The 14,327-nt window shown below is 45.3% G+C and overlaps 1 protein-coding gene across 1 annotated transcript in view; it reads left to right on the top strand.

Moving 5' to 3' along the window:
- Positions 1-1,332: 1,332 nt before the first annotated feature.
- PTPN14 (protein tyrosine phosphatase non-receptor type 14) overlaps positions 1,333-14,327 on the top strand; it is a 155,155-nt gene continuing 142,160 nt past the window's right edge. Inside the window, exon 1 of the mRNA XM_020808676.3 lies at positions 1,333-1,784. The gene's annotated coding sequence lies outside the window, so the exon portion shown is untranslated. The remainder of the gene's footprint in view (positions 1,785-14,327) is intronic.

Raw genomic sequence — 14,327 nt, 5'->3', positions numbered from 1 at the left:
ATTAAGAATTACAGAACAAAGTTAAACTACACAGAGGGGGGAAAGCCTCACAATGTTTTAAAGGAAAAAGTAGGCAACTGCCCTCCTAAATCTTAGTGGACACCTGACCCTGCCCTTAGCAGACAGACCTTTGGGCCAGGATGTGTGAGAAGGTCCTTTAAAAATAAACACAAGCTGTTGTTGATTCACACAGAACTGGGGGGACAGGTACTCCTTATATACAGCCCCACAGTGCTTGAAGTACACACATATATACATACATTACATGTACGTGTATACACATGCACTATTTTGAGTATGAACAGCACACTCGTAACTGACGTGGGTAGGAGTTACAGTACTTCCAAGTACTGTATACGCGCTTAAAAATTTTGGCCTCAGAGAGCGCAGCCGGAACGCTCTTCCCAAGGAAATCCAGGCAGGCCCCAGGACCTGAGAGGCTTTGAAAGAGGGGCGGGCCAGTAGGGACACGCGGCGCGCTCAGTGGCTGCCTGGCCCGCAAGATTCCCCGTGGCCCCGCCCCTTTCTCAAAGTTCGCTCCCGTCCGCGGGAAACCTTTTTCTCCTCCATCTTCCTCGGCGCCCGATCTTTTCCCCGAAAGCCGCCAAGGCAGCTCCATCTTCTCTGGCCTCCATCCCCCGCCACCCCCCCCGCGCGGAGTCTCCTCGCGCTTCCAAAGCCCAAATAAACGCTCCCCCCCCAGTCACTGTCCCGCAACGCTTCCTCGCCCCCTCCCTGCCTTCCCTTCCTCTTGCCAGTCCACTCCTGGAGGGGCTGGCGAGGGCGGGGGGACGATTAAGGCAAAACTCCGGCTGACCCGCGCTTCACTGCCGCTGGGAAGGCGAAAGAGATGTTTGTCGTTTGGGGAGTCCTATAATCTCCCCCCCCCCCGGGCACCTTTTCTTAAAGAAAAGTGGCGCTGAAACTGCACCATCCGGGGGGATAGGGATTTGAGAAGCAACCCGTTCCGGGGCTCTCACGCCTCCGCGGGGCTGCTTTCGCTTTCCCGTGCCTGCTACGAAAAAAAAGGGGGGGATGTGGGCCAAGGGAGAGCAAAAGCGCGCGAGGGAGCGATCCGGAGTCAAGTCCCCGCCGCCTTCTGCCCCGCCGTGGCGGCCGCGGCCGCTCCGCATTCTTGGCATTCCTGGGCTCTGACTCCCCAGCTCAGCCCCGGCAGCTCCTCCGAGCAGCTCCGACACGCACCAGAGAGGAAAGGGAGCAACGCAGGCAGCCGTCGCCTCCTCCTCTTCCTCCTCTTCCTCCGGCCCTCCTCGCTCCATAATCAAGACCACAATCCCCTCCCTTGCCTTCTGTCCCCTCCCTCCCGGCTCCGGAGCCCCCACCCCACCCCCGCCCTCCTTTTTTTTTATTTTTGGAATTTTATGCCTCCTCTCTAAACTTCTCCAAACTTTCCCCAGAGCCGCTGGAGTTCTTGCAGGAAGGAGGAGCCGTTGGTCTTTCCCCTTCGCGGCTCTTTTCCCCCTCCCAGTCCGGATCCTTCCCCCCCCCCCCTCCACCCGCGTTTTCTCTCATTCCCCAATTCTTCTCGTCATTATTTTGCATCGGCGGCTCTGTTCTTCCTTTCTGTTTGGATTCCTTGGTCAAGACGGAAACCTGGTCCATCCCTCGTCATACATTTTCTTTCGGGGACTGTCTTCTTCCCCCCCCCTGTTCCCCCAAATATATAAATCTTTTGCTTGGAGAGGAGAAAGAAAAGGAGGGGATTTCCAGCCCCCCGTGACTCCTTGAAGAGACCCAGAGACCCCCCAACACATGTGGCACAGGTAAGTTGCAGATGCAACAGTTTGGGGTGAGGGGGGGGAAGTTTGCTTTGAAGTTTTGTGAACGGAGAGTTCCCGGGACGTGCCTGTTCTGTAAGGAAGCTTTCCATCTCTCTCCTCTTGTCACAGGCCGGTGGCTACTGTGTTTTGGATTGTTTTTAATTAAACAAACAACAATAACAACTTTAACGAGAATATGGTTGTGTTGCCCTCCCATTTTTCTAGACCCTGTTTTTTAAAATATTGGCGAACATGGTGATCCTGCATGCGAAGGGAGCATTGAGAATATAAAGGGTCCTTTGGGAGGGAGAAGTTACCTAGCTGTGAGGTAACCTGGGCTCTTGTTTTTGTTCAAACGCCTGCAAACAGGTCGACTTTTTTTTTTCTCCTGCTCCCTTTGGCTGGCTTCTGCACACAACCGCACCGTGACTTTCCGGCTTCAGCTTCCATCCAGCTGCCCTCCCACTATCTCATGGGTGGATTTACCTTCCTGCTCTTTGTTAGCTCCCAGTCAAGTCTATACTGGCCATGCCTCTTTTGGCAGATGCTGTGGCAAGAAGCAAGGAATGCAGTGGCATCTCCTTCAGTGCCTTGCCTGACAAAATCCATTAATCTCAGCAAGTTTCCAAAAGCTGTCTTTTAAGGCATGAGTCATGCCTCTGCACAGAGTGTGTAGTGCGGGCGAAATAGGTATGTTTTGTGTGCGTGTGTATACTGAAAGATTATAAATATGGGATGAGGTTTGCTTCCTTAAAACTCTGTGGGCAAAGAACCCTGTTAATTAGCAGTCTTTTCTGGGCTGTCTCTAAGGATGTATGTAGTAAAATGTCTCTAGTACTGTAATGTGTGTAACCAATAATGAATCTGGATATGAAAACTCTTGCTCAAAGATTTTGCCTCTCTTTTGTGATGCCTTTTACTCCTGCGAAACAAGCACAGAGAGAAAGTTTGCCTGCTAAACTTTCTCTCTGTGCTTGTTTTGATAATCAAAACAACTAAACCGCCAGTGTGTTCCTGTATGTCTATTTTGTGCATACAAACTCAGATGTTTTAAAAATACGTAGGTTTTAATCTGTTGTGTTTTGGCTTACAAGACAGTAAGGATTCAAGCATCTGTCTGTTCGGCATCCTGTGTCTTAATTGGGTCGGCCATGTGCTTTTGTGAAGTCCTTCAGAGTATGAGGGCATCAGCTCTTTGATGTCGGCAGTTCTGTGGAATCCCTGTACACTCGAACTGCATACGGTCTGAACACAGTTTTGATTATGCATGGAATTTTTTTCAATAAATAAATATTCAATAAATACTGTGCCCCTAGGACACTCAAAACCCCATGAGTTGAAGGCATCAAAGTAGTCTGCTTGGGTCCAAACACAACATCTCTAATTCAGTCTCTAGATCAGGACCTTTAAGGCTCCTTACGTTTTCTCAACGCTATGGAACAGAACCTTAGTAGAGAGAATTGTTCTCTCTCTCTCTCTCTGTATGTGTTGATCCACTGTTTATGCTTTGTAGTTACCTTCTTGTGGGCATAAGAATTACACACTACATTGGTTTTAAACAACATGGTCCATCGCCCCAACCCCAGCGTTGTTGATGGGAGAAGTGTATTTCTTTGCTGAGGTGTTTGCCAAAAGCTGAGTAGCTAATGTAAAGTAACAATGCTTCCTTCTGTAGTCTTCACCAGAATTGAGAGGTGATTCCACTGGTTTCTGCCCATGCTTAGATGGGAGCAATGGGACAGAGAGGATATACTGATTTGCTTTTCCTCCTTGACCTGAAGTTGACTCATACATCTCCTTGACTCAAGCAGCACATCCTTATCTCATTTTGTAATCACCAGGCTGGTTCACATATGTGTATTTTCATGCAAACGTAAGCATGCACATACATATAGACTATTGTTCTGCTTTTAATGATTGTGTACTAGGTGACTGATTGATGAAGGTGTGAACTGAAAGCGCTGTGCCTGAAGTGGCATGAAAGCTTTGCTGCCTCTTGATGTTGCACCATTGTGATGTGATGTAATGTAGTTTGCAGAGGGTATCCTACTTAAAACTGATGACTGGACTTGGATTTCTGACATTTTCACCACCGGTGGATCATGCTGGTGTCGTGCTCTATATGGTCCTCCATATAGAGCACGACACCATAGTCTTTTGAGACTGAAGGATGCCTAATATAATAGGATCATGCTGACTCTTGATTTTTTTTAAAGATATAGATGTAGCTTGCTGGCATTGTGTACTGAGGGGCTGGAGAATCCTTCCTGTGCAATTCTTATTGTCCTTTTTCAGAGTGTACTAGTTTTGTGAGTTTTTGCAAACTTTATCATCATGGATTCCTGCATTATTTAAACCATAAGAATCACAAAAATATGGTGGTATTCCTGCTGCAAACAAGGAGTTGATAGTCTTACAAAGATCTGAGAAACAAGGGGACAGAAGAGAAAGAAGATTTTACAGACAGATGTTTTGTTAAGAGCTTTAGAAAAGGCATGCTTCTCTGTCGTTGCTACCTAAGGAAGCTGTCCGGAGGAGAGGGAACACCTATGAACCGACTTCATACAGTATGTGTTTAAGGTAAATGAGATATTTATGGATGGTTTTGCCAATTCCACACCCCTAGTGAGTTTCCATGGCCAAGTGGGGATTCGAACCCTGTTCTCTAGAGTCCTAGTCCATCACTCTATGTACTACACAATACAAAATAACACTATACAGTGGTGCCCCGCATAGCGACGTTAATCCGTTCCGGATTAATAGTCGCTATGCAGAAACATCGCTAAACGGGACGGAAAAAGCCATAGGAACTTCGTTTAATGCATTCCTATGGCTCCCAAACTCACCGTTCAGCGAAGTTCCTCCATAGCGCTGCCATTTTCGCGCCCTCAGTAAGCGAGGACAGGGCACGAAAACACTTGCGGCGACCATTTTGGGCACCCAGCGGCCATTTTGAAACCGCCAATCAGCTGTTTAAAAAAACATCGCAATGCGATTTCCGGCCATAGAAAACATCGCAATGCGATCGTAAAAACGATTGCAAAATCCGCATCGCTATGCGGATTCGTCGTTAAATGGTGCGCTCGTTAAGCGAGGCACCACTGTAGTGTGGTATTTTTCTAATAAGAATAATAGTGGTGTTTGAAGAGGAGGGCTACCTAATCGATAATCCAGTTACGATGACCTACTAAATTAGATTTCAAGTAGGCCTCACACTGGATTAGAGTTGTGAAGTTTCATTGACATGTATTTAATTTATATGCCAATTTTTAATTAAAAAAAAGGATGTTCACCAGATAAGGAAATACTAAGTGGAAGCTCCAAGATGCATTTTTATTTTTTTAAAAAAATAACAATTTATTTTTACCTATAATGAACTTGTCAGTTAATTGGGGTTATTTTTTCTTGCAGGTAAGAGAGTCAGTCAGCAAATTTAAAATTGATTAATGCATAAATAAGATGTGAAATAAGATGTTGCAAGGTGGAACATTCCTCTTTGGAATTCCAGGTACTTCATGAACTGTTAGTCATCATTCCAAGCTCACTGAGCATGCCCAGTACTCACCTTTTCCACACCTTTTTTGGTGTGAGATACACATGCTTAGTTCCAGCTGCATTAAATTTTTGGATCTCTTCTTTAGGTTCTATGAGCAGCTCACAATTCTATCCCTCGGGGCACTTTTAAAAACTTTTTGGAAGATTATTTATATATTTGATACATTTATATACTGTCAATCTTCCAGTAATCTCAAAATAGCCTGTACGTGTCTTCTCCTCCCCTGCCCCTTCTCTCTTACCACAGCTTGATGAGGTACATTAGCCAGAGAGAGAGAGAGAGAGAGAGAGAGAGAGAGAGAGAGAGAGAGAGACTACCTGAATGTCATCCACTGCATTTCCTATGGATTAGTGTTTACTCAAACCTGCATCTTCCAAGGTCAACATCCCAAAAACAGCTGCACCACATAGGATTTTTATTGTTTAGTTACTGTTCTACCCTTTCTCTTACATTCCCCAAATTATGTGAAACAAACAAAAAATAAATTTTCATTTGGTTAAAATTAAGAGATCAGTTAGGAAATCTTAAAGAGATTTCTTCAAACTGGTAAATGAGCATAAAAATGGCAAATGTTCTTCAGTTCAAGGAATATAGAGTGAGGCACACAGAGGCAAAAAAAAAATCCTGAATTCATATATCTGCTGATCTGGTCAAGGAAAAGTTTCTTTCTCTCATATTGGAATGTGATCTGGATGGTGAGAGATTCAGGAGAGATAAAAAAGAGCCTTTTATCCATGCTAGAGCTGGCTGGATAGCTCAGCAGTTTAGGTGTCTGGCTGCGGAGCCAGAGGTTGGGAGTTTGATTCTCCACTCTGCTCCTTTTGAGTAGAGCCAGCCTGTGTGGCCTTGGGCAAGCTCTACAGTCCCAGGGTGCCCCCAGAAGAAGGGAATGATAAACCACTTCTGCGAATTCTCTACCTGCAAAACCCTGACAGGGGTCACTGTAAATCAGAATTGACTTGACCTATGAGTATTATTTATTCATGCTACACATAGTTCACCTGTGGAGTTTCTGGCCACAAGATATGATGGTCACCAACTAGATTGACTTTTAAAAGGGACTTGATAAATCTCTGAAACACATAGTGGTCAATGGTTACTAATCACAGTTGTTGCATTCACTACCAGAGTAGTTGTGTGCTCTCAAGTTGCTTGCGGCTTTAGATGGTCCTCATATTGTGTATATTTCGATATTTTATTTGTGGCTGGTCTTTGACCGTAATAAGGTTTTATCTATCTATCATATTGTGTACACAGGGTCTGTGAGATATTGAAAGAGTGTTTTGCTATTGCCCTGCCTTAGTGAATTCCCATGGTTGAATTCAGGTCTCATGAGTTCTAGTCCAACACCATCCACCATGCCATACTGTTTCTCACTAGGGCAATGTGCCTCTGAATTTCTTTGGTTGGGGAGCTCAAGCTTCAAGGTTTGTCATGTTCATATTGTGCTTGCCATGTTCATATTGTAGGTTTCTCATAGGTATCTGACTGGCTGCTGTGGGAACTAAATGCTGGGCTAGAGCGACCTCATACAGGCCTCTTCTCATGTTTTCACTTTGGTATCAAAGATTGGTAGAAATACAGTGGCGCCTCGCTTGACGAGGATAATTCATTCCGTTCAAATCACTGTTAAGTGAAATCCTCGTCAAGCGAAATGATAAAGCCCATTGAAATGCATTGAAAACTGGTTCAATGAGTTCCAGTGGGCGAAACACCTCAGCGTCCAGCGAAAATCCTCCATAGGGTGGCCATTTTCCGGTGCCTGTAATGTGAGGAATCCGTCCTAAAGCACAGCGGGGAGCCATTTTGCACAGCGGACTGCCATTTTGAAGACCCAGCTGTAAAGATTGTTGTTAAATGAAAAATTGGTTCCTGAAGCAGGGAACCAATAGTCATAAAGCGGTTTTTCCCTATTAAAACATCATTTTGCGATCGCAAAAACTTCACCGTAAAGCGATTTCCTCGTCTAACGAGGTAATCATCAAACGGGGCACCGCTGTATTTCATGTCTAAAGAGGTTAATGCATTAGCTCCATCATTCCCAACCTTGTGTCCCCAGATGTTCTTGGACTGCAACTTTAAACAATATGTTATTCTTGTGGTAACATTGAATCCAAAGAAGAAAATAGTGGGTTCCAGGCTGCGTTTAGGGGAAACAAAATGGCAGGTGCATGATGGGGTTCAGGTTTCCTGAAATACAATGGGCAGATGTAGCTTCCAGTTCTTGTATGCAGTATTGGGCTAGAAATAGTTCGACCTGGTATGAGGCAGCCTCCTGCGTGGAGCTGTTTTTCCTCTTCAGCACTCTTTGTTCATGGTCTTCACTGCTGCTTGTGCATGCTGTAATTTGGATTGTGTTGGGTCATTGGTTGGAACTCGGTGGGTGATTTTCTGCAATTTTCATACCGTTCTCCAAGATTCTGGCATTTTGCAGAAATGAGGAGGAGCTGAGGGAGTGCAGGAAGATAATTTAGATTAATGTGTCAGAGCTTAAATGAAGCTTGTTGGACCAGGCTAAAGGCTTGTCTCATCATTTATTTACTTTCCCACAGTGACCACTTAGATGCCCATGGAAGCCTCCAGTCAGGATGAGGGTAATTGCCTTCCCCTGTCTCTGTTTCCTATCAATTAATATGCAAAGCCATCCATACGCTGAACTTGGAAGTAGCATATAAACCTCAAGGCTAGTAACCACTGATCGTCTTATGATCTGTGAATTTGGCTCACTCCCCGAGCTGCCTAAGTTATTGACACAAACAACATCCTATTGGGGGGGGGGGAAATAGCAGTTTAGCTATTTGAAGAACTACTTCCTAACCTTTGTCTATCTGAAACCCTGTTTTCTGTCTGTACTGACTGGCAGATATTATTTGGGTTTTCCAACAAGGGACTTTCCCAGCTCTACCTGGAGACACCTGGGATTTTAGCATGTGAGATATGCACTTTCCCACTCTCTTAGGTAAGACTCTTGTGATCATTTGATAGATTATATGTGACTTTATGTAAGACCAATACTATCTTTTGTTTATGTATATCTGGAAATGGGCAAAACCTTTTACAGCAACAACAACAACAAAAGTTTATTGTTATTGTAATCTAAAACATCATTCTCAACATTTTTTTCTCCCATGGTCCTTTTAGGAATTCCAGGGCCCCATGTAAAACAAGGACACAACATGAACATATATCTTTCAGAAACTTCTCACATTTTTCGGTCTGTGGCCCCTTTCAGGTGTGCCAGCGGTCCAGGGCAGCCGTACGCCCCCCTCCTCCCCGGTTGAGAAAGGCCTATCTAAAGAGAGTGTTTGTGCTAATGGGGTAGTATACAAGTTGAAACAAAAAGTAACTACTTAAATAAAAATGTTGAATAAACTTACATTTAGAGGAGCATCTAGAGAAAGGAGGCACATTTTCTGAAAACTCTTTTAGCCCCCAGACTGAATAAGAAATGTCTCCTGAAGAAGCACCATATGGTTTCATAAACGTCTGTGAAGTGGAACCATTTTAGCCAGCACTGGGAAGCAGAAGAATGTTTATTGTTGTTGTTGAAATATATGCCAACACAGAAGTGTACTTTCAAGTTCTGTTATAGAGTTTGGCTTATGATGAAGGCCTTATGAGGAAGGCTCACAAAACGGATCATTTTTGGTTCCACTTTGCTGTACATGCTGATATTTTTACTGTTTATTGCATGTTCAGAGTGTTCCTCTGGCGGATGTTTGTTGTCTGATTTTAAGTAGAAAGATTTTTACAGGATTGGTAATCATAGTTGAAGTATGAAATGGACATTGAAGCCTTGGTTGACTGTACTATAGCCTGCAAAGACAGAGGAAAGATTATCTTATTTGCTGATTAGCTAAGGTTAATTTTTGATTTAGGATGTTACTGATAAAGGAAACTGAAGAAGAGTTGAAAGACTAGCAAAACATGAATAATACATTTTGTAATGAAGATAAAAGAGCAAGGATAAATAAGAAGTGGTGATACAAATCTCAAAAAAATGAGAGGGTTAGGCCTTCCTAATTTAAAACCTTCCTTCGTTCGTTTAGTCGTGTCCGACTCTTCGTGACCCCATGGACCAGAGCACGCCAGGCCCTCCTATCTTCCACTGCCTCCCGGAGTTGGGTCAGATTCATGTTGGTTGCTTCGGTGACACTGTCCAACCGTCTCATCCTCTGTCGTCCCCTTCTCCTCTTGCCTTCACACTTTCCCAACATTAAGGTCTTTTCCAGGGAGTCCTCTCTTCTCATGAGATGGCCAAAGTATTGGAGCCTCAGCTTCAGGATCTGTCCTTCCAGTGAGCACTCAGGGTTGATTTCCTTTAGAATTCATAGGTTTGTTCTCCTTGCAGTCCAGGGGACTCTCAAGAGCCTCCTCCAGCACCACAATTCAAAGGCATCAATTCTTCAGCGGTCAGCTTTCTTTATGGTCCAGCTCCCACTTCCATACATCACGACAGGAAAAACCATAGTTTTGACTATTTGGACTTTTGTTGGCAAGGTGATATCTCTGCTTTTTAAGATGCTGTCAAGGTTTGTCATCACTTTCCTCCCAAGAAGCAGGCGTCTTTTAATTTCGTGGCTGCTGTCTCCATCTGCAGTAATTATGGAGCCCAAGAAGGTAAAATCTGTCACTGCCTCCATATCTTCCCTTTCTATTTGCCAGGACGTGAGTGGCCATGATCTTAGTTTTTTTGATGTTGAGTTTAAGACCGTTTTTTGCACTCTCCTCTTTCACCCTCATTACAAGGTTCTTTAGTTCCTCCTCACTTTCTGCCATCAGAGTGATTAATCCCGTAACCGGCTATTTTTGTTCCATTTTTGTTCCATTTTTGTTCCATTTTGGTTTTTTTCTGGTCTGTAGGTCGATTCTCAGGCTGCAAGTTGAACCTAAATTTTGCGGCCAGAGAAGTCTGTAACTCGAAAAGTCTGTAAGTCGAGCCGTCTGTAAGTCGAGGATCCACTATATATGTAGGGTTCCTATATCTGCAGTTTCAGGTATCCATGGTGCACCATAGAACCAATCCACTGCAAATTACAGTAATCTGTATTATGGACTGAACCCTTAAGACCAGCTATACCGTTTTTCCTGGAAAATAAGACAGGATCTTATATTATTATTATTTTTGCTCCAAAAATGCAGTAGGGGATGCTTTATGTTTTTTCATGTACAATAATCTACATTTATTCAAGTACATATCATGTCATCTTCTCCTGGTTGCTGCACAATGGTGGAGGGCAGGGTTTCACTTAACTGGGGCTTATTTTCAGGGTAGGGCTTATATTATGAGCATCCTGAAAAATCATACTAGGATGTATTTTCAGGTTAGGTTTTATTTTCGGGGAAACCGGGTACTATTAAAAAATCAGGTACAGTGGACCCTCAACTTACAGACGGCTCAAGTTACAGACTTCTCTGGCCACAAAATTTCGGTTCAACTTGCAGCCGGAGAATCGACCTACAGACCAGAAAAAAACAAAATGGAACAAAAATGGAACAAAAATGGAACAAAAATGGCTGGTTATGGCATTAGTCGGTTTTCAGTGTATTGTAGGTCAATGGAGACTTGACCCACAGACTTTTCGACCTGCAGCCGCCGTTCCAATATGGATTAATTCTGTAAGTAGAGGGTCCACTGTAATATTCTTTGTTAATTTTACAGAAGAATCCTGAATGGTGGTTATGGAGTGTAATGAAGTCGATCCAAAGTTTGAAAAAAGTTCTTTTTTGGACTACAGGTACCAGAATCCTCCAACCAGCAGTGGAATCTGGAAGTTGTAGTCCAAAAACAAATTTGTCTACCACCTCAACCACAGATCTTTTGGCTCATCATGGTAGAAAGTAAAAAAGAAATTTTGCTGGGCTATTTAGCTCAATGAATCCATGTGTTTACAAGCCACTAACTGATTGATACGGGACATGGTGGTGCTGCGGGTTAAACCGCAGAAGCCTCTGTGCTGCAAGGTCATGAGACCTGCAGTTTTAAGATTGAATTTACGCGACAGAGTGAGCTCCCGTCGCTTGTCCCAGCTCCCGCCAACCTAGCGGTTCAAAAGCATGCATAATGCGAGCAGATAAATAGGTACCCCCACGGTGGGAAGGTAACGGTGTTCTGTGTCTAGTCACGCTGGCCACGGAAGATTGTCTTCAGACAAGCGCTAGCTCTATGGCAGTGGTCAGGGAACAGGGGTAAATTACCCCAAATGGGATAAAAATGAAAATCCTGGGGGTAATGAGGACGTGACCCTAACCCACTTCCCTCCTCCTCCTCCTCTACCCGGAGGGGGGTTCCGGCAGCCCGATCGCCCCCTTCCCACCGCCTTCTCCAGCCTGGCTGCAACCAAACCACAGCAGATGGCGGACAGCAATAGGCCCCGGCTGGGGCGAGTGGCTGGAGTGCCCCAGCCAGGAGGAGCCTCTCCTTCCAGTGCCTGGAGAGGTGGATCGTGGTGGAAGGGGGAGGGCGTGGCCATGACGGCAGCCTGGGCCAGGCTCAGTCTCCTGGTGCTGGGCCGCCACCCCATGCTCCGTCCCCGGTGGAGCCCGTCGGGCAGCAGCGGCACTCGCCTGGCTGCGTGGCGCCTTTGGTGGCGCCTCTGCGCTGGCTGGCTAGGTCTGGAGGAGCCTCTTGCCCTCTGTGTGGCAGCTATCATGGCACTTTGACGGCGAGGCCCACAGCCGCCCGCACAAGCAGCCACCGGAGCTAGTGCCGGAGCAGGAGGCGGCATCGGGTGCCCCCCCCCTGGAGGCTGAGCCACCTGCTGCTCTTCGACGGCTACCCAGGAGCCGCTCACCAGCAGAGAAAGGGAACCACCCCCACAGGGCCAAGGACTGAGTGCAGCCCTGCCAGGTGGTGGCAGTGGCCCAGGCGCGGAAGGCGAGATTGCGGTGGCGCTCGACTGGCCGCGTGTGACTGAGATCCTTCCCTTCAAATCAAGGGGGTAATGTCAGCGTATATAAATTTTTTAGGGGGTAAAGGGTAAAATAGTTTCCTGACCCCTGCTCTATGGGTTGGAAACGGAGATGAGCACCGCCCCCTAGAGTCGGACATGACTGGACAATTTGTCAAGGGGAACCTTTACCTTACCTCCCCCATTGATAGCAAGAGAGATATTTGATGTGGGGGAGCATAACTGACGTGTCAAGAAGGGGTCTATCCGGATAATGCAGCAGCTTTACATGTGGAGGGGCTTACACTGACTCTCTGTTTTTGGAGTGCCTTGTATTGAGGCTTTCTACCTTCTACAGTACTGCTGTAACAGAACGGAAGTGCTGCTGGCACCCGTCCACCACAGTGGGGGACTTTGCTGCAGAAATTCCCTCCCTCCTCAGCAGTATTCTTTCTGCCTTTGAAGGTCAGTGGAGAGGCATGAAAACAGTCCTAACTGCCTCTAGGCACCAGCTTTGGTGAGTTAGGAGGTACCTGTTTATATTCTGTTGATAGGGCATTCAAAATGAATAAGGACATAAGAGGTATGTATTGGTATGTATTAAAAGCTGATATGTACACATTAAAATACTACTATCGAATTAAATATACTATCGAAAAACTCCTTCATGGATTGCTGCCTTGTCGTGGCGAAGGGGCTTGAGTAACTCAGAGAAGCTATGGGCTATGCCGTGCAGGGACACCCAAGACGGACAGGACATAGTGGAGAGTTCCGACTAAACGCAATCCACCTGGAGTAGGAAATGGCAAGCCACTCCAGTATCTTTGCCAAGAACGCCCCATGATCAGAAACAAAAGGCTAAAAGATATGACGCTGGAAGATGGGCCCCTCAGGTCGGAAGGCGTCCAACATGCTACTGAGGAAGAGTGGAGGACAAGTACAAGTAGCTCCAGAGCTAATGAAGTGGTTGGGCCAAAGCCGAAAGGACGCTCAGCTGTGGACGTGCCTGGAAGTGAAAGGAAAGTCCAATGCTGTAAAGAAAAATACTGCATAGGAACCTGGAATGTAAGATCTATGAACCTTGGGAAGCTGGAGGTGGTCAAACAGGAGATGGCAAGAATAAACATCGACATCCTGGGCATCAGTGAACTAAAATGGACAGGAATGGGCGAATTCAGCTCAGATGATTATCATATCTACTACTGTGGGCAAGAATCCCGTAGAAGGAATGGAGTAGCCCTCATAGTCAACAAAAGAATGGGAAAAGCTGTAATGGGATACAATCTCAAAAATGATAGAATGATGTCAATACGAATCCAAGGCAGACCATTCAACATCACAATAATCCAAGTTTATGCACCAACCACCATTGCTGAGGAGACTGAAATTGAACAATTCTATGAAGATTTACAACACCTTCTAGAACTGACACCAAAGAAAGATGTTCTTCTCATTCTAGGGGACTGGAATGCTAAAGTAGGGAGCCAAGAGATAAAAGGAACAACAGGGAAGTTTGGCCTTGGAGTTCAGAACGAAGCAGGACAAAGGCTAATAGAGTTTTGTCAAGAGAATAAGCTGGTCATCACAAACACTCTTTTCCAACAACACAAGAGGCGACTCTATACATGGAAATCACCAGATGGGCAATATCGAAATCAGATTGATTATATTCTCTGCAGCCAAAGATGGAGAAGCTCTATACAGTCAGCAAAAACAAGACCTGGAGCTGACTGCGGTTCTGATCATCAGCTTCTCATAGCAAAATTCAAGCTTAGACTGAAGAGAGTAGGAAAAACCACCGGGCCACTCAGGTATAATCTAAACCAAATCCCTTATGAATACACAGTGGAAGTAAAGAACAGATTTAAGGAACTAGATTTGGTGGACAGAGTGCCTGAAGAACTTTGGATAGAGGCTCGTAACATTGTCCAGGAGGCAGCAACGAAAACCATCCCAAAGAAAAGGAAATGCAAGAAAGCAAAGTGGCTGTCCAACGAGGCCTTAGAAATAGCAGAGAGGAGAAGGGAAGCAAAATGCAAGGGAGATAGAGAAAGTTACAGAAAATTGAATGCAGACTTCCAAAGAATAGCAAGGAGAGAC

Source organism: Pogona vitticeps, chromosome 1 (assembly GCF_051106095.1).
Source record: "Pogona vitticeps strain Pit_001003342236 chromosome 1, PviZW2.1, whole genome shotgun sequence".
Classification (NCBI taxonomy): domain Eukaryota; kingdom Metazoa; phylum Chordata; class Lepidosauria; order Squamata; family Agamidae; genus Pogona; species Pogona vitticeps.
This window is presented reverse-complemented; position numbering and strand designations above follow the sequence as displayed.